Source organism: Symphalangus syndactylus, chromosome 3, assembly GCF_028878055.3.
Source record: "Symphalangus syndactylus isolate Jambi chromosome 3, NHGRI_mSymSyn1-v2.1_pri, whole genome shotgun sequence".
Taxonomy (NCBI): domain Eukaryota; kingdom Metazoa; phylum Chordata; class Mammalia; order Primates; family Hylobatidae; genus Symphalangus; species Symphalangus syndactylus.
Genome location: NC_072425.2, coordinates 129,500,988 through 129,523,357, shown reverse-complemented (window position 1 = coordinate 129,523,357; position 22,370 = coordinate 129,500,988). Strand labels below are relative to the sequence as shown.

The 22,370-nt window shown below is 44.6% G+C and overlaps 2 long non-coding RNA genes across 2 annotated transcripts in view; one reads left to right on the top strand and one right to left on the bottom strand.

Annotated features, from left to right (window-relative positions):
• Positions 1 to 22,370, bottom strand: part of LOC134736250 (uncharacterized) — a 144,823-nt gene that overhangs the window by 66,503 nt on the left and 55,950 nt on the right. The window lies entirely within an intron of this gene.
• Positions 1,104 to 22,223, top strand: LOC129478395 (uncharacterized). The gene is made up of 4 exons (XR_008656423.1): positions 1,104 to 1,229; positions 3,537 to 3,733; positions 8,601 to 8,710; positions 20,612 to 22,223. It is a non-coding gene; the product is annotated as an uncharacterized lncRNA (long non-coding RNA).

Below are 22,370 nucleotides of genomic sequence, written 5' to 3'. Positions count from 1 at the left end.
ACATCAATAATAAACACATCTCATGTCCCCCTTCCAATTTGCAAAGCACTAATACCCTATATTTTTTTCACTTAGCCTCATAAAATCATGCTCATTTTACAAAAAAAAAGAAAAAAAAAAAAGGAAATGGATGCAATGAAAGAGCTACTACCATTTATTGAACGTTGAGTATGTGCTAATCACTGGACAAGGAATCTTGCGCCTTTGTGATTAGTACATACAAGGATCATATAAATGTAATCACCTCAATTCCTCTGTGAATTGTGTCTTTTTACCTCTAGAAGGACTTAAGGTTCAGAGAGGGTGAGAGGCTTGCCCAAAGACCGCAGCTAGCAGGTGACAGATCAGAATTCAAATGCAGGATGGCAAGATGCTTACTAGCAGATCATTTTAAACGCGTATGCCTGGCACACGGTAAGCACTCCGTAAGTAGTGTCGTCTGCTACCATCAGTGTTCTTAGAAAGGCTCTGGCCCAACCCTATCCTAGAATCATCACTCCATTGCAGGCTTGACACTGGAACCAACTCTTTGCTCTGGAGTTAGGTTAAATCATTGCTGGCTTCAGGCCCTTCTCCATTAAAAAACGTACCCGTGGAGATAATGAATGCACTGAATTTCTACCAGTCATCACGCCTTGCTGTCAATCAGAAGGAATATCCCATAGGAAGGCTAGGACTGGGCATTCCTCTCTACCTAGCACATGATTTGATGAGCACAAGGTGCTGTGGTTTGATGTATAGAGTCTGCCTTTCTTAAAGGAGCCCTGATTGTGGACTAGAGGGGTCTATGTGACATGATTCCCCTGAGGCCAGCGTGGCAGAGGGCAGGATGGCTATCTCTCTACTGCGGCTACAGCTGCCTTTGGAGCTTTCTCAGCAATCCCCGGTGTCCAATGATTGAACAAATGTACACAAACACAGCAGAGCCTGCTCCTGCCGGAAACAGACTCAAAGCTACAGCGACCAGGTCCAGAAAAGTTCCCCCAGGCCAGCTCAACTCCCACCAGCAGGGGTCCCACCTGAGCAGCCAGAAGGGTGGGGGCCCGGAGAGTCTGGCCTACCAACCAGCAAACCTTTGTATGCTGCGGGTGAGGCCCATACTCAGTCAGCACATGGAAGGGGAACTGGAGAAGAGCATTAAGCTGAGAGGAGGCCCTGGTGAGCTGGGGCCAACTCCCCAGGAGCAGAGGAAGCAGCCAGCAGCCTGGATGGGCAGAGGCAAGACCAGGGTACGCTACACTACAAATTGTGCCTCTGCAGGTGGCTGCCAATGCCACCTTAATGAGGTGTCTCAGACAACCAGAGGCAGCTGTTCACTTCATGGCCCTTCCCGGCTAATGGCAGGAGGCTATGTCACTTCCCCTGGAATGCCACCCCGGTCAGATGGCCAGATGGAAGCTGAAGCAGCCCTGAGTCAGTCCTGGAACCAGAGCCCCCACAGTGGGCACTGAACAAGGCCATGACCCGTCCCAGCTGAAAGAGTGGAGAGGGCCCTTTCCATAGCCATTTGGGTTCTGATTTTTTATTCTTTCCCTCTGGAATAAGAGTCAAAAGACCTTCCTCAGCAAGGGAGCTGGTAGGAACGAGGGTGAATGTCACAGGCTGGGTTTGGATGCTTTCGTGGTATCTCAGAGCCTGAGCATGAGACATATCTGAAAAAAAATCTTGAATAAAACATGGAAAACGAAGCCCACCTTCCAGAGTTTTTCTCATAGCTGGAAGTTGGGGCATCTGTAGCAGCTGACTTCATTTTCCGCTTAGCATCTGAGGTCCTCACAGCAGGCAGACCCAGCTAGACTTCAGATGACTCCATCCACAGGGGAACAGGATTCAAATCGCCTCCTGATAACCTCTCGGGACACTATTTTCCCCCTTCTGGTTAATTTCTATTTCAGTGTTAAGCAGAGACCTTTCTTCCCTCTCGGCTACTATCCCATTTATTAGTTTAATTTAGAAAAGGACTCTTTAAAATATTCCATTGAAATGATTATCCTGGCCTGAGCCACACCCACAGTGGGTGGTTTGTGTTGCTCTGAGGCCATGAGGCTGGCACTGGCTCCCCAGTGAGTGATGGGGACACACCCTGTGGCCCAGGGCTGAGGACAAGGGCTGGAGCACAGTGCCCTGCACCTAGCTCCTTGATGAGTCAGAGCCCAGTTAGGCTGTGTGCAAGGGGAACAAGATGGGTGCACCCACAGATAGGGGGCTGAGGTGGGAGATGGTAGGCACAGGAGCTGACCCCAGGCAGGACCCAGACCTGAGCTTACAGCTGCAGGGCAATCCCCAGGATGCCTTGCTACCCTCAGTCTCCAAAGGAGATGGAAATCCCCACCTGTGCTTAGCATTCCCCTACCTCTGCGGCAAGGAGTCCTGCTCCCTGACGGTGACCACTTGGTCCCTGGCCCTGACTCTGCCCCAGGGCAAAGTACAGAAAGGTCTGTTGAGAGTCAGCAGGTGAGGTCGGAAGAGGTAGGCTTTGAGAGAGACAGAATGAATCCAATTCAGACCCCCACTCACTGTCTAGGTGACCGTGGGCAAGTGAGTTAATTTCTTTATGACTTACTTTCTTCCTCTGGAAGCTGGAGATAGTGATAGCTACCTCGAAGTATTTTGTAAGGAGAGTGTATGAGTGCAGGAGGAATGGCCAGAGAGGAGCCTGTCAAGTAGGTGCTCAGTAAAAGTCCTTTTCCGCTTCCCTTTCCATCTGAGTAGGGCCGGGGGAGAGGCCCCAGAGCTCAGCCTCTCAGCATTTGCTGCCAGCCCTATTGGTACCTGATGCTCTTTCTCTGAGCCTGCTACTTCAGCGGACATGATCCACAGGGAGACAGAGCCCCAAACCTGAGATAAGGCCAGCCTAAACAGAAGCTGGACAGATGCTGGGTATTCACTGGGCACAACCCCTGGAGGCCACGTAAGGAAGTACCCACAAGCACCCACATTTGCATGGTGTTCTATAAACCTCAAAGCATCTTTGCCTATGTTTCAGCATTTGCCTAATACCACCCTTTGAGGTAGATAGAGCAGGTATGCTCTTTATCTTTCTCATTTTACAGATGAGAAACCCAAGATTTCAGCAGTTTCTATAACTTGCCCAAGGTCACAGAGCTAGTGAGAGGCAGATTTGGGGTTCAAACCCACTTCTTCTGGCCTCCAGTCCAGTACCCTTTCCACCACGCCCTGTTAACAAGCATCTTTCCACTGAAGCTTCTCCTGAGGCTGAGAAGGAGATAAGATTCCGTTCAAGGTTAACCACAGCCTCTGAGTTGGGAGGACTGGGGTGGGGGCTGACCTCTCCGGACTGGATTGTTGATTTAGTGCTAGCTTGACCCCTTCAATTAGCTGCTGGACAGAGCCAGGCCCAGAAGAGACGAACGGCAGGGCTTAATGGAAATAGAGATGCTGGTGATGATATGAACAATCTGAATTATGGTCTCAATTTGCACAGAGCCTGATAGATTTGCAATAATTTCAAACCAGGTCAAGTGTCTGTGTCTCCTCTTTTTGCTGATCTCACACAAGGTATCTCCATTTGTCAGCCTCTGACTCCCTCTCTCCCAGAAGCTGCCCACCCCCTCTGCCCCCCTGCTTTTGCAAAGTTTTCTGAGTTCCGTCTGCAGTACTCTGACCCGAGGGCACCTCTACAGCTGGGCCCAGAGGGACTGAAGCTGCTATTAGCATGGCACGGTCCTGGGAGCTTTGAGGACACCCACAGAGACAGAGGGTGCACACCGAGGTAAGAAAAGGGTCAGCTCTCCATCATCCCAAGGCCTCATGCTGTGGTCATTTTTGTTCGTTTGTTTGTTTTGAGATGGAGTTTCACTCTCATTGCCCAGGCTGGAGTGCAATGGCGTGATCTCGGCTCACTGCAACCTCTGCATCCTGGGTTCAAGTGATTCTTCTGCCTCAGCCTCCCAAGTAGGTGGGATTACAGGCACCTGTCACCATGCCCGGCTAATTTTTTGTATTTTTAGTAGAGACGGGGTTTCACCATGTTGGCCAGGCTGGTCTCAAACTCCTGACCTCAGGTAATCCACCTGCCTCAGCCTCCCAAAGTGCTGGGATTACAGGCGTGAGTCACTGTGCCTGGCCCTGTGATTGTTTTTAAGACAAGGGGCTGGCATAATTTGATATCTTAGGGGATCATCTTGTGATGTAAAATTGCCAAAATTAATTGATGCAGAGATACAGTTGCAATATAGTCCTCCTAGTACCAGGAACTAGGACAGCAGAGGCCTAAAGCAGATGCCAGACCCTCCTCCAGGCCAAACCAGGGATAACTGACCTATTCCACAGCTCATGAGCATTCTTAGACCTGGGCACTGACATCAGCTACACTGTATGGCACCCCAGGCAAGCCTGTTCACAGTTCTGCTCCTTCCTTCTTAACCCTTGGTATGAATTAGTCCATACAGATTGCTAGATAATCCACAATTATTGGATAAGCATCAGCTATAAACTTGGCTCTGGGATGGGTGCTTTGGGATAAAGAAGACTTTAAAAAAAATAACTATTACTATCATTAATGAACACTTATTATATGCCAGGTATTGTGCTAAATACATTACATACATTATCTCTTCCTTTCTCATATTTTTACCTTAAAAGGTAAGGTCTATTATCATCTCCATTGTATAAAGAAACAGAGGCCCAGAGAAGTTAAGTAACTTGCTAAAGATGACACAACTGATAAGAAGAAGAGATGCAATTTGCACTCAAATTTGTCTTGGTCTCAAAATATGCTCCTGACCACTAAGGAAAGATACCATCCCAACCTTGAGGAGCCTAAAATCTAATAGGAAAGAAAAAAACACAATACACAAGGAACACAAGGATAATGAAGCAAAACAGCAAGGAAGATGCTACTCTGTGCTGCGTAGATGAGAGACGCTTGGCCTTAAGAACTGTGAGAGAGCAGCATGGGTCAAATCAATGAAGAAATATTTGAGTAAGCCTTGGAGTGTGGGAGGACTGAAGCAGGGAAAGAAAATGTATCTAGTGAACAGAGTAGAGTGGAGAGGCCCCAGCAGGAACTTGGGGCATGGGAGGAAGAAAGCCTAGAGAGAAGACTTAGAGCCACATTAGGAAGGACCTTGAGTGCTGGGATAAGGAATATAAAATTGGTGTCTTGGACAATGCAGAAGAGCCTTCAGCTGAGAGAACATAGGGGCACGACTGCATCACAGTGTGGGCAGCAAAGAGCTCTTGCCCCACCTGGGAGACACAACCTTCCTGGCACTCAACACCCGCACTGAGCAGCCACTGCAGTAATCTATAAGACAGAATGTGGAGACTCATGAATAAGACGACCCATTAACAATCCCCACCTTCTGGGTGTCAGAAGGTTAAAACAGAGAAAGACAAGAGAGGAGAGAGAAGGACAGAGTGGGACTAAAAGCAGAAAGATGACATGAGCCAAGTCCTGAGCCCTGGGGAAAGCTGGGGGACACCCATGGCCGTGAAGCTATCTGAAAAGCTACAGGTGAGATCACCAGAATGCACCCTGGGGCCAAACACTCCCAAACTGGGGAGCTGGGGAAACTGCTTTGTACAGCACCGTGACCCAGCTCATTCCTGAGCAGTGGGCTCTGTAAGAGCCGAAAGACTCTCTTCTCATGGAAGCTAAGACTGGTAGTAGCCAAGCCAGCTGGAGTGTCTGTTCAGCTACCACAAACGGCAAGGCTGGTGGAAGTGGGAGCTATGTTTTCACAGCTTCAGTTCCCCTCTAGCAGGGCCTGTAGGTGGCAGGGGCATGCTGAACAGCAGGTGTGGCTGGCAGGCTGCTCCAGACCATCAGCCTTGACCGACCCAAACAGGAAATATCATCCACTGGGTCTGCAGCAATGGGTGGTGAGCCCCACATGCTATCTGTCCCACCAGACACACTGTGCCTTATAGAGAAAGAGCAGCTGACATGTTCTCTATGGGAAAGGTACAAGTAGGACCTGGAAGTGGGGTGGGAAGAGATGACAGGACTTAAACTAGCCCCAGCCTAGTAGAGGTCAAGCACTAGAGAAAGTCACCTTTAAATCATTCCTTGGAGGGATCTGAAAGTCATGGTTGACTTCCTGACAAGAAGAGTCTGGTGAAACTCTTGGAAATCATTAGTTCAACACTTTACAATTGACAAGGTCTTTTACTTACATTATTCCACCTAGTTGCCACTATAACCCTTTGAAGTAGACAAAAGAGATATCACTCTCCGCATTTTACAAATAAAAAAAAAAAAAAGAAGAGGATCAGAGAGGGCTGTGTCTTGCCCAAGGTTGCGCAGCTCAAGAGTAGGATTGCAGGGATTCATTCCTGGGCTCTTCTCTTCATAGCCCTTGTTTCTTTATTAAACCCTGTTGCCTACTCTACAGTGACTGTCGGATTTGAAGAAGGCAAGACCAATCCTAAAAAGTAAGAACCTTAACTGGTCACTCATCTTGCACAGAAATAGTTCGTTTAAACTATTTAGTTTCATAATGGGTTACCCTGTTATATCCCAGAAAGGAGGAGGTGCACATGAACTGAGGAGAAGGTAAACTAAGATCCATTAAGTCTATTGAATAGGCTGGGTGTTATAATAAATATCTTTGTTTAACATTCATTATTTATTCATCCATACATTCTACAATTACATTCCTGAAAGTTAGGCACTATCCCAGAGGGACACGATGAAAACACAGAAGACATGACCCTGTCCTCATAAAATGTAAATTCTAGTAAAGATTATAGAAAACAAACAACCAAAAAAACCCTTCTGCATTATGCTAATTAAACAAAGAAATAAAAGACTAAGGTAGACAATGGAAAGAGAGTATGTTCTTTAGATACTATAGTTAGAGAAGGCCTCTGTGAGAAGCTCTCATTGGAAAGAAACCATGGAAGATCATTTCAGGCTGATCATCTGGAGCAGTAGGCCACACCCAGAGGAGGAAGAATCTATAGTGTTTAAATAAAGTCAGATTCACTGGAACAAACAGAATTGGGAACCCCATTCCTAAAGGGGTGAAAGTAAGGACAGATGGCATAGTATTGTGTTGGGCAGGGGAAAGAGCTGGGTTTACTCACACTGCATTAAAGGATTTTATACAAGTAGGTGGCATGATCTAACAGATATTTTAGGAAGGTCATTTGTATTGCTGTTTGGGGAATACAAGGGGTAAAGTTGAAACAGGAAGCCTAGTTAGAAGAGTATTTCAATCATTCTGTTGGAAAGTGATGGCAGCGTGGATTGGGGAAGGCAGTAGAAAACGGGAAATGAATGCAGAATCTATTTTGGAGGTATAATTGACAGAATGTGCTGTTGGATTAGAAAGGTAGGAGTTAGAGAAAGGAAAGAATCGAGAACAATTTCTAGAGTTCTAATTTAGGTACTTGGATGAGTGGCAATGACATTTATTGAGACAGAGCAGGCAAGGCAAGAGAGGTTTTGAGTGAAGAGGTGGGAGGGAAGAGTTCTCTTTTGGATGTATTAACTCAAGATGTCAGTGGGACATTCCAGAGGAGATGTGAAGTAGATATTTGGATATGGAAGTCTGGAGTTCAGATGATAGGGCTGGGCTGGAGAGACAAATCTGACAATTGTCAGTACCTACCTGGCATTTTAAAGTCACGGGAATGAGAATACCTAGAAAGAGAATGTAGAGAAGGGAAAGGAGGTCTCATGATCCAGCCTCAAGGAAGTCCAGCATTTGGAGGAGGAGAACCCAGCAAAGAAAACTAGAAGTGGATCATGGGGTAGAAAAAGAAAACAAACACAGGAGCCAAGAAGTCACAGCATCCACAAAGAGTTTCATGTTTCAAGAAGGAAATATAAACAACAGTGTCAAATTCTGCTGAGAAGTCAAGAGGAGGACTGATTTGGCCACTGGAAAGTCATCAGTGACCTTTAGAAAAGTCATCAGTGACCTTTAGAAAAGCAGTTTCAGTAGAGTGTGGAAGCAGCCAGATGGGAATGAATTGAGTTGTAAATATGAGGTATGAGACCAAGGCAAACAACTCCCTCCCCTACCCACCAAAAAAAAAAAAAAAAAAAAAAAGAAAGAAAGAAAAGAAAAGGAAAAGAAAAAAAAAAGGAAACACTGGGTGAATTGCACAGGGTTGAGAGAAGGTTAGTATGTTCTTGATGTTTCATAAGTCAGAAGATGCTAGAACATGTTTCTGTGATGCAAATGATTCAGTAGAGTGGAAGAAATTAATGACACAGTAGAGACAGGGGATAACCAAGAAATACAATCTTTAAGAATGTAGAAGGAGGCAGAACCAGAGCATCTGAGAATTGACTTTTAATAGGGAAGAAATCCTCTCTCCATTATAATGAGAGGAGGAAATTGTTGCTGATGCAGGTGGATTTGTAGGATCAATAGGGAATTAGCATCCAGTAGCTTCTATTTCTTCAGAAAGGATTGAGGTCACCCATGGAGAATGAGTGCTGATAAGGGAATGTGGAATTTGAAGAGGGAGGAAAAGATATGAAATGATTATGTTGGGAAATGAAGAATAAGTCTATTAGAACACAGTAGAGTTGCCAGGCAGCTATGAGTCCCCAACTGAAATGTGTCATCATGAATTAATTTCTTTTAAAAAACACTTTGTTTTGTGGCTTTCTGCATTAGTGTTCGGCTGCTCAGGAACAGGCATAGAGAAGGAAGTTGCACTTAGAAGCCCAACAGGAGTTTTGCAAGACAAATTTTAATGAAAGGAGAGAAGAGCACAGAAACTGAAGGTATTTGTTAAGGAATTGTAATGAAAAACTATAGAATTTGAGCTGGACTAGGAAAGAAGTAAAGTTAAGCAGGTGCTGGTGGAAAATGAGGAATGAGTGGGGTCAAAGTATTAAGGGTCTCCAAGAAGGCAAAGTTTTGTAAAAGAGGAGGTATCAGTGCAAGAAAGGTAGAACAATTGGTAGGTTGGAAAATGATGTGTTTGAAATTGAGATTTGCAAAGTGGTGTAGTTTCTATTGCCTGCAAGACAGAGTATGGTCATAGGAATGAGGAGGACCACAGAAAAAAACATGGCTGGACATAAGAAGGTCAAGAAGAAGAGGGGCCAGGGTGTTGAATGGCTCATCCCTCTGCTTAGCTTATGCTTTGTTTAGACGTGAGTGGAAGATGTGTACATACCTTCACACGAATCCACCATCTTTCCAAGATGTAAATGCCTCACCTGACTTAAGAAGCATCCATATGACCTGTTTCAGCATTACTCAAACTTGTTCTTTGTGGCTAAACAACACTCAAGCATGGTGCTCTTTATGGAGCATCATGAAATATGGACATATTAAACTTAAAATAGCTCAACATAAAATTTTTTTACAATATCAGATACCACCTAAAACTAGATTTTAGCTTCCATAAGTGGGGTATCTACTATCAAAGGCTTAAGAGAATGAATTAAACTAGAGAAATTCTATCCACTCACTTACTGCTTTCCAAGTACTAGGAAAAAGACACCCATCCCCTGTCTCTCTTTCTTCCCTTGAGAATGATGTATACCTGATGCTCTGCCTAAATGGGTCTCCAGGTCTCTGAGAGGAAGGGGAGGGACTCCTGGCCTAGGAGAGGGGGGAGTTGAGGGCCTCCACCCCCAGAGACTTGGTAATAAATGGAGCTAGAGCTTCTTCCTCTTGGTGCTCTAGGAAGGGAATCTAAGGAGGGGTTCTGAACAACAGGCCAGCCCCATCCACATTTCTAGGTAGATCACATGAGAGCTTCAGGTAATTGCCTCATCTTACCTGGCACATGTTTGCTAATTTTATTACACAGCTTCTTTCTGTTAACTAGTGGTTTTTAAATATCTTAAAGTAGATCGAGACCATCCTGGCCAACATGGTGAAACCCCGTCTCGACTAAAAATACAAAAATTAGCTGGGTGTGGTGGTGCACACCTATAGTCCCAGCTACTCAGGAGGCTGAGGCAGGAGAATCGCTTGAACCAGGGAGTCAGAGGTTGCAGTGAGCTGAGATCACACCACTGCACTCCAGCCTGGGGACAGAATGAGACCCTGTCTCAAAAAAAAAAAAAAAAAAAAAAAAAAAAAAAAAAAGTCTGAAAGTGAGAAACATTTATATGCTTCAGAAAGAGTAAGGAAACAGGGAGCCAGACCACATCCTCCTCCTGAGATCATTTTAGAGGGTGCTGGGTGGAGGATGACTTCAGCAGACTCATGTCAATCATTTACAGTCTCTTGGTCCACTCCAGTGGTTTATCTGAGCTGAACACTCTGAAACATGAAGACGTGAAGCAATTTAAAAAGAAGTCCATTTATTGCACAGATGGACCAAAAAGTAAGATGGAAAAGGCACCAGTCTCCCAGGCTATACTGTCTATTCTGGGCCCCTGAGTAAATAAAAGACTCACACTGACCTGATGTAAGAGGCCGATGGGGACCAGAGAAGCACTTGATCCCACGTGTTCATTCTGTCAAGTTTAGACAAGCCTAACACCAGATGAGTCTAGCCACCCAAGCACATGATCTGGGTCTGGGCCTTTTCTATGCCCCTTCCTCAAACTCCAACTACTATTTTACTTCTTGGGATGCTCAGTAGACCAAAACATTCATCTGTTGGGTCACATGAGCCACAGAACATTGTTTTGAGCTCACGGTACATGTGGAGCCATTATCTGAACCTTGAACAATGGAAAGGCCTTCACTTCTGTCTTTTCCCAAGGGGTAAAAAATGTCTACAGAAAAGATCTCCATGCATAGAATGCACAAAGTGAAACATCTTCACTTTGCTCGTCTTAACCACCAAGGTAAGATAATCACAACAATAATTAGAATTTTTAAATATCCTCTACTTAGAGAAGGAAACCCCCAAGATGTAAAATCAGCTGTGGCAGCTATTGAAAAGGGACAAAAAGCAAGCTACCTCCCAGGAGTCTTTGAGAAGAAAGGAAAGCCATCTGAAAGGGTGCTTCGCCAGCAGGAGGCTTCTTGGCAATAATGGTGATGATAATTTGTAGGATGTATATACCTGAGACTTAGGAAAAGTAGCAGATAGCAAACCTAAAAAGAAATGTCTTCCTCAACCCTCACAAAGAGATTATTATCATTTGATGATTCTCATTGTCTAAATTCTCCTTAAGGGAGCCAAGGGAATTGAATGTCTAAAACTTGAAAAAAGGGTTAGAAATCTAGAAAAAGCTTAGACAGTGATGAGAGTTGGGATAAATGGGGAAGGGGCTCTTTGTCCCCCCTAGTGGATCAGAGCTCACTGCTATTATGAGGAAGAAAAAGAAGATCATCTTCCTTGTAATTTTACTTGTGGGTTTCCTGCTTCTTGTCTCAAGCTTTGTCTAAAATCCTTCTCCGTACCCTTTCCAATATTCCAGTACAGGCACCTTTAAAGATGCCACTGATTTTACCATGAGACGAGAGTATTACAGTCGTGTTCAGGTTGTTTAGGTTTAGTTATATCTGCCTCACTTTCCGCTCAGGCCTCCGGTTTGGGCTTTAAATTGACTGACATTGGGACTCATACACATTTTAGAGGGTACCTTGGCAGTAAGTATTTTTTAAAAAAACCTCTACATGAGTGCATTCGCTTGGACTCAGCAAGTCCTGTTCTAGGAATTCATCCTAGGGAAGGGATTAGACACGTGGCAAAAGATTACACAGCTAGGATGTTTGGCTCAGCACTGTTTATAATCATGAAAACTGGGAAACAGATTCAATCTCCAGCAATAGGGAGTCGGTCAAACAGTGTGACACAGTCAAAATGTGAACCCCTAAAAATAATGATGTAGAGAAGTATTTACTAACTTAAACATTGATTCGCAATGTATTTTAAATGGAAAAACAAGACCGCAATTATTCAAAACCATACTATTTTCGTAAAATCTACATATATGAATAAAAAAAAACACTAAGGTGTGTATTAGTGGAATGGTGAGTTATTAATGTTTTGAAGGAAACCAAAATATTTCTAAAATGCTGAAGACTGTTGAGCTAAAAAAGGTTGAAATGCAGGGCATGCTTTGCTCCTCCTCTCTGCCTTCCCCACCCACAGGTAGGCCCCTTCCCTACATTTGCTCATCAGCTCAGAAGCAGAGCTCAGAGACAGCAGCCGCCAGAGGATCTGGGAGCTGACTTTACTCTTACCGTAAATCCACCTTCCCACATTTTCCTGCCTTTTGGAAGCCTGAAGATACTCTCCTCTTTGTCTTATCATTGAATAGAATTTATGGCTCCTTGTTAAAATGCTATTTAAGCAAGGCCTTTAAAGCCACTGCCTTGAGAAAGAGTTTTGAACTGAGGCCTCTTCTGTGTGGTGGGTACAGCACATGTTAATAAACTTCTGCTTGTTTTTCTTTTGTTAGTCTGACTTTTGTTTTCAGGAGAGTATCTCAACTTAGAACCGAAAAAGATAAAGAAAAGAAATTATGTTTTCTTCCCCTACAGTTTATAGTTTGTTTCCTGCTTTATCTGTATTTTCTAATTTTTTATAGTGAACAAGTATTGCTTTTGTAGTAAAGAAATCATCTTAATTAGGCTTTCCTTAAAAAATTAAAGATACATTTCTAAGGCAAAATGTATCCCTCCCTCTCATTGCCATTTTCCCTCATAGAAGCAACATCTATTACTAGTTTCTTGGATAACTTCAATGACACTGTGCATGTCATAAGGACAGGAGGCAGAGAAATTCTAGGCAGAAAAGGGCAGGTCCCCAACAAAACCCCACCCTCAAGCCTGAAACCATGGCCCAAAGTGAGAACTGACATCCCTGTTTGCCTGCTCGAATGTTGCCTTTTCCTAAACCACTCATGGCTCCCCCTGCCCCCGATCCTGTGCCTATAAAAACCTCAGACTCAGCTGGCAGAGAGGAGAAGCAGCTGGACATTGGGGACTATGGCTGGACATTAGAGAGAAGCAGCTTGACTGCAGAGGGACAGCTTGATGGCATAACTGTGGAGAATAATCTGGCTGAAGATGGCTGGAGTTCAGGAGAAGATTTCCTTCCCGCCCCTTTTCAGCTCCCCTTCTAGCTGAGAGCCACTTTCATTAGCAATAAAATCCCCCGCATTTACCATCCTTCAATTTGTTTGTGCAATCTCCTTTTTCCTGGACATTGGAAGAGCTCAGAAGCCAAGTGTGCAAATATAAAAGGGCCAACCGAACTGTTAACACTTAAGCTGTCCGTGGATGGCAGAGCTAAAAGAGCACTGTAACATGCCCTCTAGGGATTTAGGGGTCATGAACACCCCACTAGATGCTGCTGCTGGGCCCGCACAGAGTTTGCTCCTGCCAGTGCCCAAAAACATTCTCCCAAGCTCCTATACCTGCTCATTTGCATGCTCCCTCCCACGAGGGGTGGAACACAGTGTGTCTGGGTGAGTGGAGTTCACCCCTGCCGGTGTGGAAGTGGCCTGCTGGCTCCAGTGCTTGTGCACTCCAGTTCCCACCATGTTCACTCATGCACTCCCTCCCATGAGGAGTTGAATGCTGCAGGCTAAGTACACAAGGTACCCATGTCACAAGTCTTACAAAGGGGTCAGGGAAATATCCTGTGTCACCTGTACACATCAGTGAAAAAAAAAAAATTTATTTTTCAAAACCATATTAAATTAAACCTGAAATCAGAGGGTCAGGAAGGGCTGGTTGTTGTGGAAGGAAATGTATCCTGGGGTACTTTTCAACTGCCTCTGACATGTGGGGCTGGTACCAGGCTGAAGTGAGCAAGGCACTTGACTTGGGCACAAAATGTAAGAGGGTGCCAAATACTCAGTAATCAAGGCAAAGAATATGTTAATACAATATTTTATGAGTCAAAATCAATGCAAGTACTTTATGAAGAACAAAATCAAGACAGGACCATATTACTGTCATGTATTTCCCCTTTCACCTCAGGCTTCAATATGGCTCCATGTGGCACTATCACTGTCAGTGGCAAGAAATCAAGTGATAAGAAGAGAGAATGTTGGGGGCGGGGCAGGAGAGAAAGGGATCTGACCTACACTGACTGTTTACTCTGTGTCAGGACTGTGGTTGACACTTTCTAAACATTATTGATAGCAGGTTGAACCCATCTATCCCACTCATGATGGTTCCCTCTGGATGGAGGAAGCTCTCCAGAGTAACACTCTGACCTTCTCTCCTCCATCCCTGACCCCTCCACAAGGACATGGAGTCAGTTACCTGACTGGTGGGTGGGTTTGGGAGAAGAATTGTGCATATACAGCCCCATCCCTTCCTCCCTCTTCCTGGTGGGATGTTTCTGCCTACAGAAATATTCAGGAGCCACCTTGAGTCAACAATGACCTCACTTTCTTGGGGAATTGGCTCCCTCTGTTAAGAGGGAAGGCCCCTTTCAGCCATGTACATACTGTATACACTTGACCTTCTGGTCATAGCACATTAGACCAGGGTGGACACCTGACCAAGCTAGACCAACTAGAGTCTCTCTTTATGGACTCTGGAATTATGATCTAAAGAGAGCTAATTTGGTATGTGTGGAATTAGGCCAAAGAGAGATGCAGTTCAGTCTGTGGCTGGCTAAGCTTTTAACAGTGAATCTAGGAGCTGGGAGACAGCCACCTTTCACTCACTATGGGGCAGGAGGTGGTCACTGATAAGGCGGTCTGCAACAAAGCAGACATGAAGATGGAGACAAGAAACAGTGGCAGGGCAGGGTCCCTGTGATTCCCAGGTCCTGATTCCAGACCCTTCAGAAGCTGTGTTCCTGCCATTGGCCTCCATGAGATGCTCCTGTGTACCTAAAATAAGGCTACTTTTCCAAGCATAAGCTGGCTCAAATTGGTGTCTGTTACTTGCGCCTGAAGAGTCCTGACCACTACAATCATCTGTGTTAATATCATCGTTATTATTCTCACCCACAGTCATTTCATGCAAGATCTCCCAGACTCATTAGTCTGCTAGATTGCTCTCCTGTGCTCTTTCATGACATTCCATAGAGTTTTTCATCCTTTGGATGACTTAATTCCTCCCCCTACCACTGACTCTTGTGGGTTCAACTGGCTGGGGCTGGCATCACGAACAGCAAAATAATTTTTCAAGACAGTTGTAGGTAAAGAAAGGCAGATTTATTAGACAAAGATAACGTTATAAGAAAGCAGTGGGCAGCACAGCAGAGAACGGACTGCCTGCCAAGAGGCAGTGGCTGGAGGGAAATTTTATAGGGTCATGCTGGAGGGTCTACATGCAGACAAAGTCATGCTGCTGGGGCTACATGCTGAGCAAAGTATTTGAGAACAGGATGTGGGGCTAGCAGGTTGTTTGTGATTAACAGTCTCTCAGAACAATTGTTCTTCCCTACCTGGGGCCCCTTCCAGAAGGCAAGAAGAGTAGGTTCTCTACCACAGGAAAAGGAATAATGTCTAGCTCTAGAGTAAAGTAACCACTAGTTCTATGACCCTCATAAAGTCATAACCTCTCATTTTTCCTACCTTCTAATGTTAAGAGTTATACATCAATCATTCAAAGTGTATTCTTTGGAACCCAAGGTTTCAAAAGAGATGTCCCAGAGGCAGTGGTATGCTGGACCCAGCTGATACTAGCTCCTAAAAGCCAGTTGCTCCGTTTTTGAAAATTTTGCTCTCCTGTTCTTAATTGAAGACATTATAAAAAATTAAATTACAGGCATATAAACTTCTAATTAAATTATATTAAAAACAAAGGTAATAAGTACTCAGAATTTAGCACTCAATTAATTTACTGCATCAAATTCTTAATACCCTTGAGGTTGTTTACAACAACTGTAGGTTTGGCAAAATAACTATATAATGGTGCGTATAATTCTGAGCAGCAGTCCCAACTCTACCTTCAGTCTTGCCACATCAGTAGCTTAAAGCAGTGGAAATATTCACACCACGGAAATCTGAAAATGCGACAAATTACGGCTCCCCAACCCCAGAGCCAGTTGTTAAATATTTACTAGCAAACCACAGCCCAAGGCCAGAGAGGGTGTGATGGTGGGGGGGGGGGTGGAGTTGGTGGGGGGCGGGGGGAGGGAAGCCCTAAAAAGAGACCACAGAACTGCAAATGCCCCAGGGCCATTCCACCGCCCCACCCCCACCCACTTCAATCACAACAGGATGTGGTTTTGTTAGTTTTATATCCTGGGCTTCCATGTGAGCTTTTGTTTAATAAGGGACTTCTCCTGCTTTAAAAGAAAAATATTTTCAAACTCCTGCATGACAAAATTTATAAGGCCCCTTCTCACCTTTTCATTTTTTCCTTCATGCATTTCATTTAACATTTACTGATGCTTACATTTTATGGTGTAGACAGGGTAACAGCTTGTTTGAAGTCAATTTTGATATTAGTGTTCTACCCTCTTCCCAAGAAAAGGGAAAGAAAGTAGAATTACCATGGATTGAGTTCTGTAGTTTAGATGCTATCATTCTCATCATCATTCTCATCTTTCATGACAAGCATTTAGATGCTAGTCATTCTCATCACACCCACAGAAAAGGAAAACGAGATTGAGAAAGTTCAGAGACCTGGCCAAGGTACACACAGGGAGCAAGTAGCACATCTTCCCCATGCCTCCTCCTGCACTCCTCACTAGACCTTGGACATTACTTCAGCAAACATTTATTGAGCATTTTTCATGTGCCTGACACTGTTCTAGGTGCTCGATGTACATGGGTGAATTTCTAAAGAGAAACAAATCCAAATCAAATCAAGGAAGGAGAATAGGGTCTGGAAGGCAGGAAACCTAAGCATTTCCTAGAACTAAATCAAATGGAAACACTTCAGCTATGACAGGAAATATCCTCTTCATTTCCATAGGGCATACACCAAGCAACCAATGGAAACCTACAGAGGGTTTTTAAACCCCCAAAAAATCTGTAACGGGGATCTGGAGCCCCTATGCTCAGGCCCACTCCCATCCTGAGGAGCATAGTTTCATTTTCACTAAATCTCTGCTTTTGTTGCTTCATTCTTTCCTTGCTTTGTGTGTTTTGCCCAATTCTTTGTTCAAGATGCCAAGAACCTGGACACCCTCCACTGGTAACAAAATGTTAGTATAGATTTGTTAGGATTAGACCAAGGAAAGCATCCTTTTTTTAGTTCTGGCTTAGCCTCAGGCAACCAAAGAGCTGTGTCTCAAGCTTATTTGATCCTCTCTTTCATTCATTTGGAACCACATCCCCACTGACTTCCACACTGAGTGCAGAAGAAAGCAGGACAGAAGAGGATGCACCAGAATGAGAAATGAACTTGTGAAAAAGTCATCATTAATAATAAAGTATGCACAGCATTTTGCTAACTCTCTGCACAAATCATAGTCTCAACATCTTCCCAGCCTCCTGAATTTTCCTAACTCCTTCCAGGCTACAGATGTGGGCAAACTGCCATACTGTAAACCTTCTCTCTCCTCTGGGTCTCATTTTTGCTCTGACCAGAACCTAGGAAGGCCTTATCCCAACTGAGGAGGGCTAGCTGATGACTGTCACTTGGGATTTGCTAAATCAGATGGTTTTTTAATAAAATGACATTGAGTTCCTTTGGTCTGTGATAATGCAAGAAAGCACAAATCAACAGTTTCTATTCCCATGTTCTAAGTAGCTGGAGCTGGGTAGCAGTTGTCAGTGTCTGCTGGGTGTGCAGAGCTGTGCAAGCCCCTGCAGAGAGAGAGACAGAAAAGATCCAAATGTCATGTGAGGACTGGGTGAGGAACCCTGACTACTAGCTCCCTCTCCAATGCTCTTTCCCAGATTGCTCATCGCTTCCGATTGCGGTCGGCAAAAGATTGCTCATCACTTCCGATTGCGGTCGGCAACAGTTGCAGGGCTCCTCTCTGTAGCACTCATCCAAGTAGGGAAAGGCCTTGAGCGTTCTGCTGTGCATCCCCTCGGAGCCTCCAGCCAGCTCCAGACGCTTCCCCAATTTTTGCTGCTTTCACCCATTTTCTCCCCTACCACCACTCACTCTGATTTGAAGGCTCCTGAAAGTCAAGACAGGATACACAGTGTGTGGCTCTGCCCTCCAGGTATTCTAAGTTACTTGGGTGACCATTGTTACATCTTTAGGAGTGTGAAGTTTAGTTATTAATTCATCCACACCTACCTGCCCACTTTATCCCCTTCTCTTCTCCCGGGCTCCTGAGACTTAACCAAAGCTCTCTGTTCCTAGGACAGGTGACTTGGCAGAAACACGCACCCTGTGAGCTCTTTTGAGGAAGGCAATGGAGAGTAAGTGGGTATTAGTCAGTGTTCTCCAGAAAAACAGACCAATAGGGTATAGATATAGAGAGAGATACAGAGAGAGATTTATTTTAAGGAATTGACTCACACAATTCAGGTGGCTATAAAGTCCATAGTTGTAGGGCTGGTTAGTAGCCTGAAGACATAGATAAAAGCTGATGTTGCAGCCTGAGCCTGAATTCCTCCAGGCAGCAGCAGGTTGGAACCTCAGGAAGGTTTCTGTGTTGCAATCTTGAGACCAAATTGCTTCCTCTTCCAGAAGCCTCAGTCTTTGCCCTTAAGGCCTGTCAGCTGATGAGATGACACCCACCCGCATTGTGGAAGATAATCTGCTTTATTCAATGTCTGCTGATTTAAATGTTACTCACATCTGAAAACTTCCCTCACAGCAATATCTGGACTGGTATTTGACTACACAACTGAGCCTATCAAGTTGACACATAAAATTGACCATCACAAAAGTGTTCTCACTTCAGAGGCCCTCTGCCCTCTGGCCCTTAGAGTGGAGTAAAATGGATTTCTCCACCCTAGAATTTGGAAGAAGGGATTTAGGAACAATACCCTTAATAATCATGAAATATAAGGGAGCTTTGCCATGTAATGCAAAACAGGAGGAGGAAAATGTTCACGAGAAATAAAGATGAAATTAAGTTGCTAAGAAGAATATAATTTCCCAAGTGAAGGTTGTGGAAGGAAGTTAATCCCTATTGTAGGGAGACATGTTTAACTTAGAAGACATTAGCAGGGAAGAACAAGCCATTAATCAAAATGGACCTTCTTCTCCCAACACCTCCACCACAACCACGTTATTCCCATTCGTGGGCCCAGAATTCACCCTTCCTTCCCCATCTACCTGTGGAACCCGTAGCTACGGAGGCCAGGGTCCATCCTTCCCATACAGAGCCAGTAGAAAGCAGGCCAAAGTGAAAAGCTACTAACCTGAAGTGTACACTGTGTGGACTCACTCAGAATCCCAGACTCAACGTTATTTTAAGCTGAAGATATTTGAGATTCAACAGATACAGAAAGAAGACTTCTCAGAGCTTCCGTTATCTGACTCAACAGAGATACTTCTGAGAAATGAGAACTGCCATAAAGTCTCTCTTTGGGGCAAGTCTATTCCCAGGAGAGAAACCAAGAATAAATCTACCATAAATCTCCTCTCCGGGGGAGTTGTATGGCCATAAAGAAGACAGAAAGACCACTCACACCTGCACAAACAAACATTATCTTAAACTTTACCTCCTATTTGTTCTCCTAAAAACCCATTTGTCTTTCCTAAAGAAACCTATTTGTCCTTCCCATAGAAGCCTTTGCTCTCCCTACCTTTTCTCCTAAATTAGGTATATAAGCTCCAAATTCTAACCATCCCTTTGAGTTACACATCACTGAGTACTCATCACTGAGTGCCCATGTGTACACATTTTGTGTGCATAAATAAGCTCTTTCTTTTCTCTTGCTGATCTGTCTTTTGTCAGTTTAATTTGCCCATCCCCAGGTACATGACATAAGAAGGTATAGAAAAAGCTTTTCCTCCCCTACAATACCAAGACTGAAACCTACCCAAAGAAAAGTGCTAAATAAACATGGGCTTTGCTCTTTCTTTAGGAAGAGATAATGTCAAGGGAGAAAAATAATTGGAAGCAGTACATCGAGGAAGAAAGGATTAAAAGAAAATAGGGAGGAAAGGAGTAACATTGTGGTCAAGGCTGGAAATCCACTGAAGGCCCAGCAGCATCAATGTGGAAGATCCCAGAGAGCTTGGCAGCAAGGCTTTGCTCTAAGCGTGGAAATGAGGGAGGTAGACAATTGACCAGGGTAATACCTGATTCCTGAGTAAAAATCTTCTTAAACCATCTTACTGATCCAGTGGATGTACCCTTTAGGAAAAATAGGTTAGGAAATACTTGCAACAGGCAGGAGAGAGAGGATGCCCTCCTTCCCAGCAGAATGGCAGCTCCACGGGTCAGAGAAGCAGCAGCCTGTACCAAATAGCTCAGCTGAAGAAATAGTAAAGCTTATTGCCCAACCTTTTCCTCCGCAGAGGTAGGGGCCAGACGCAGATATTGAAGGACAGAGACAAATGGAGACCACCATATGGGTTACAATCTAACTAGCCAATGGCAGTGACCAAGAGAATTTTATATCAGTCGGGATTCCAACAGAAAACACATAGCACACTCAAATCAGGACTACTTGAGGAAGCTTTAATGAAAGACTGTTTACAGAGATGTAGGCAGGGCATGGGGGGAAAGGCAGAATGCATTAATCCAGAGGAATAAAGGAAGGGGCAGTAACCAGAACGCAAAAGAAATAAGCTTGCAGAGAGGGCTTCCTTGAGAGGGCTTCCTTGAGAGGGGTAGTGATCAAGGAAGACCACCAGCCCAAGGAAAGTTTGCAGGAAAGAGGCCAGGGGAATAAACGCCCTGACCCTACATGCCCCTTTTCCTCCAGTTGACCACCTGCGCTCCTCCTTGGCCAAACTCGACAGAAATCTACAATGCAAGGAACCACTGCTGTGATCCATCAAGTCAGCCCCAGGAAAGAGAGTAGAGCTGAGAAGGCTGGAGAGAGAGAATCTGGAGGAGCAAACGTAAAGTACCTGACTGGGTCACCAACATCCAGGAGAGGGTCCCTGTATGTCAAGGATCCTGGGAGGGACAACTAATGCATAACAACAGATAATGGATCCACCTCCTTTCTGCCTCCTCCTGATCGCAAAACCCACTACACACATGTAAATGCACCACACACACATGCCCACTACACAGATATATATATAGATACACATCCACACACATAGGGATACACATATACACATACATACATGGACACACATTGCACATGTGCACAATGCAAACATACATGGATGTACACATAAGCATGCATACATATGTGAACACATGCACACACACATACCCACACTTAATCATAGTCTGCACACGTATCACTGCACGCTGCTCAGGCTCCTCCAGATCAGTCAGAAATTATAGGAGATAAAACCAACAGAATTTAAACAAAGACAAGAAAGACCTGGAATGATGGGCAGACTTGTCTAATTATTGCTATTTTTAGAACTCATACTGCAAGTGCTAGAAAAGAATGGGGGTGGGGGGTGCTGACCAAAGAGATTGCTTCATTATTGGAAACAGAAGATAAGTAGGCTGAAGAGGGTGATTGGGAAGTTGAGAACAGGGAGGCAGCTCTTCCCCTCTCCCCTCCACCCCCATGTCTCCGTCTCCCATTCCAGGAGCTGAGCACCAGGAGAAAGAAGGGCACATGAGACCAGATGATGGAAGCCGACCTGCCTTTCCACTCTGGCTAGAGACTTTCTGGATGTGTGACCTCAAATATGTTCCTGAGGGCCACCTCTAGCCTATAAGGTGTCTTTGTGCAAATAGAAGACACCCCTTGGCACAGATAAATAAAGAGAATATTCTGGTTGGATGCAGCACCTCATAGTTCCTGATCTGGCAAATAGTGCATGGCTGAATTTCCACCCTCCCAACAGTGCATTTGTGCAGCATCCCAGCTACCCAACCGCATGCAGCAAGCAGGTGTCACTTCATATCTGTAGACCCCTGCATGTCCTCTCCATAAGTGAAGATAGTATCTGCAAAACAGGGAGATCCAACACAGGAGACAAAATGCAAGGCGAGAACCAATAATTAAAAAAAAGAAAGTCATTCAAGGTCTTAGGGTGCAGGCCACCCAGGACAAAGACTGGGAGAAGCATGGGTTCTCTGCCACATGTGAGGGGGCAGTGAAGACCAATTTTGATTGATATCTTAGGGTAGGAAGTTGGAGGATTTAGGGATACCCAGTGACTGAATTCTAGGTTACATCATCAATAACATTAATTTCTTGACATAGAAGCTGACCAGCTCTCAGCATTTCGTAATCATTGCAGAGCGCAGGCTAGGGGCTCTGGGGCCCCAGCCCTGCCAGTTTGTAATTGATGTAGGTTAACTCTATTCCCCAGTTTCCTCATCTGTAGAATCAGGTAAGTGGCGTACTTTTTTCACAGAGGAATTACAAAAATAAAACAGAATAATATCTGTGAAAATGTTTTGTCATTCATGTGGGATCATTTGGATTCTTCTTGTTGCTAGTTGACAAAACGCTATTTTCGATGATCCCTGGGCTTTGTTCCAGCCTCCACCTGGGGTCATTTGCCCAACTTGTTAGGAGCTTCAATATGAGCTCAGGAGGT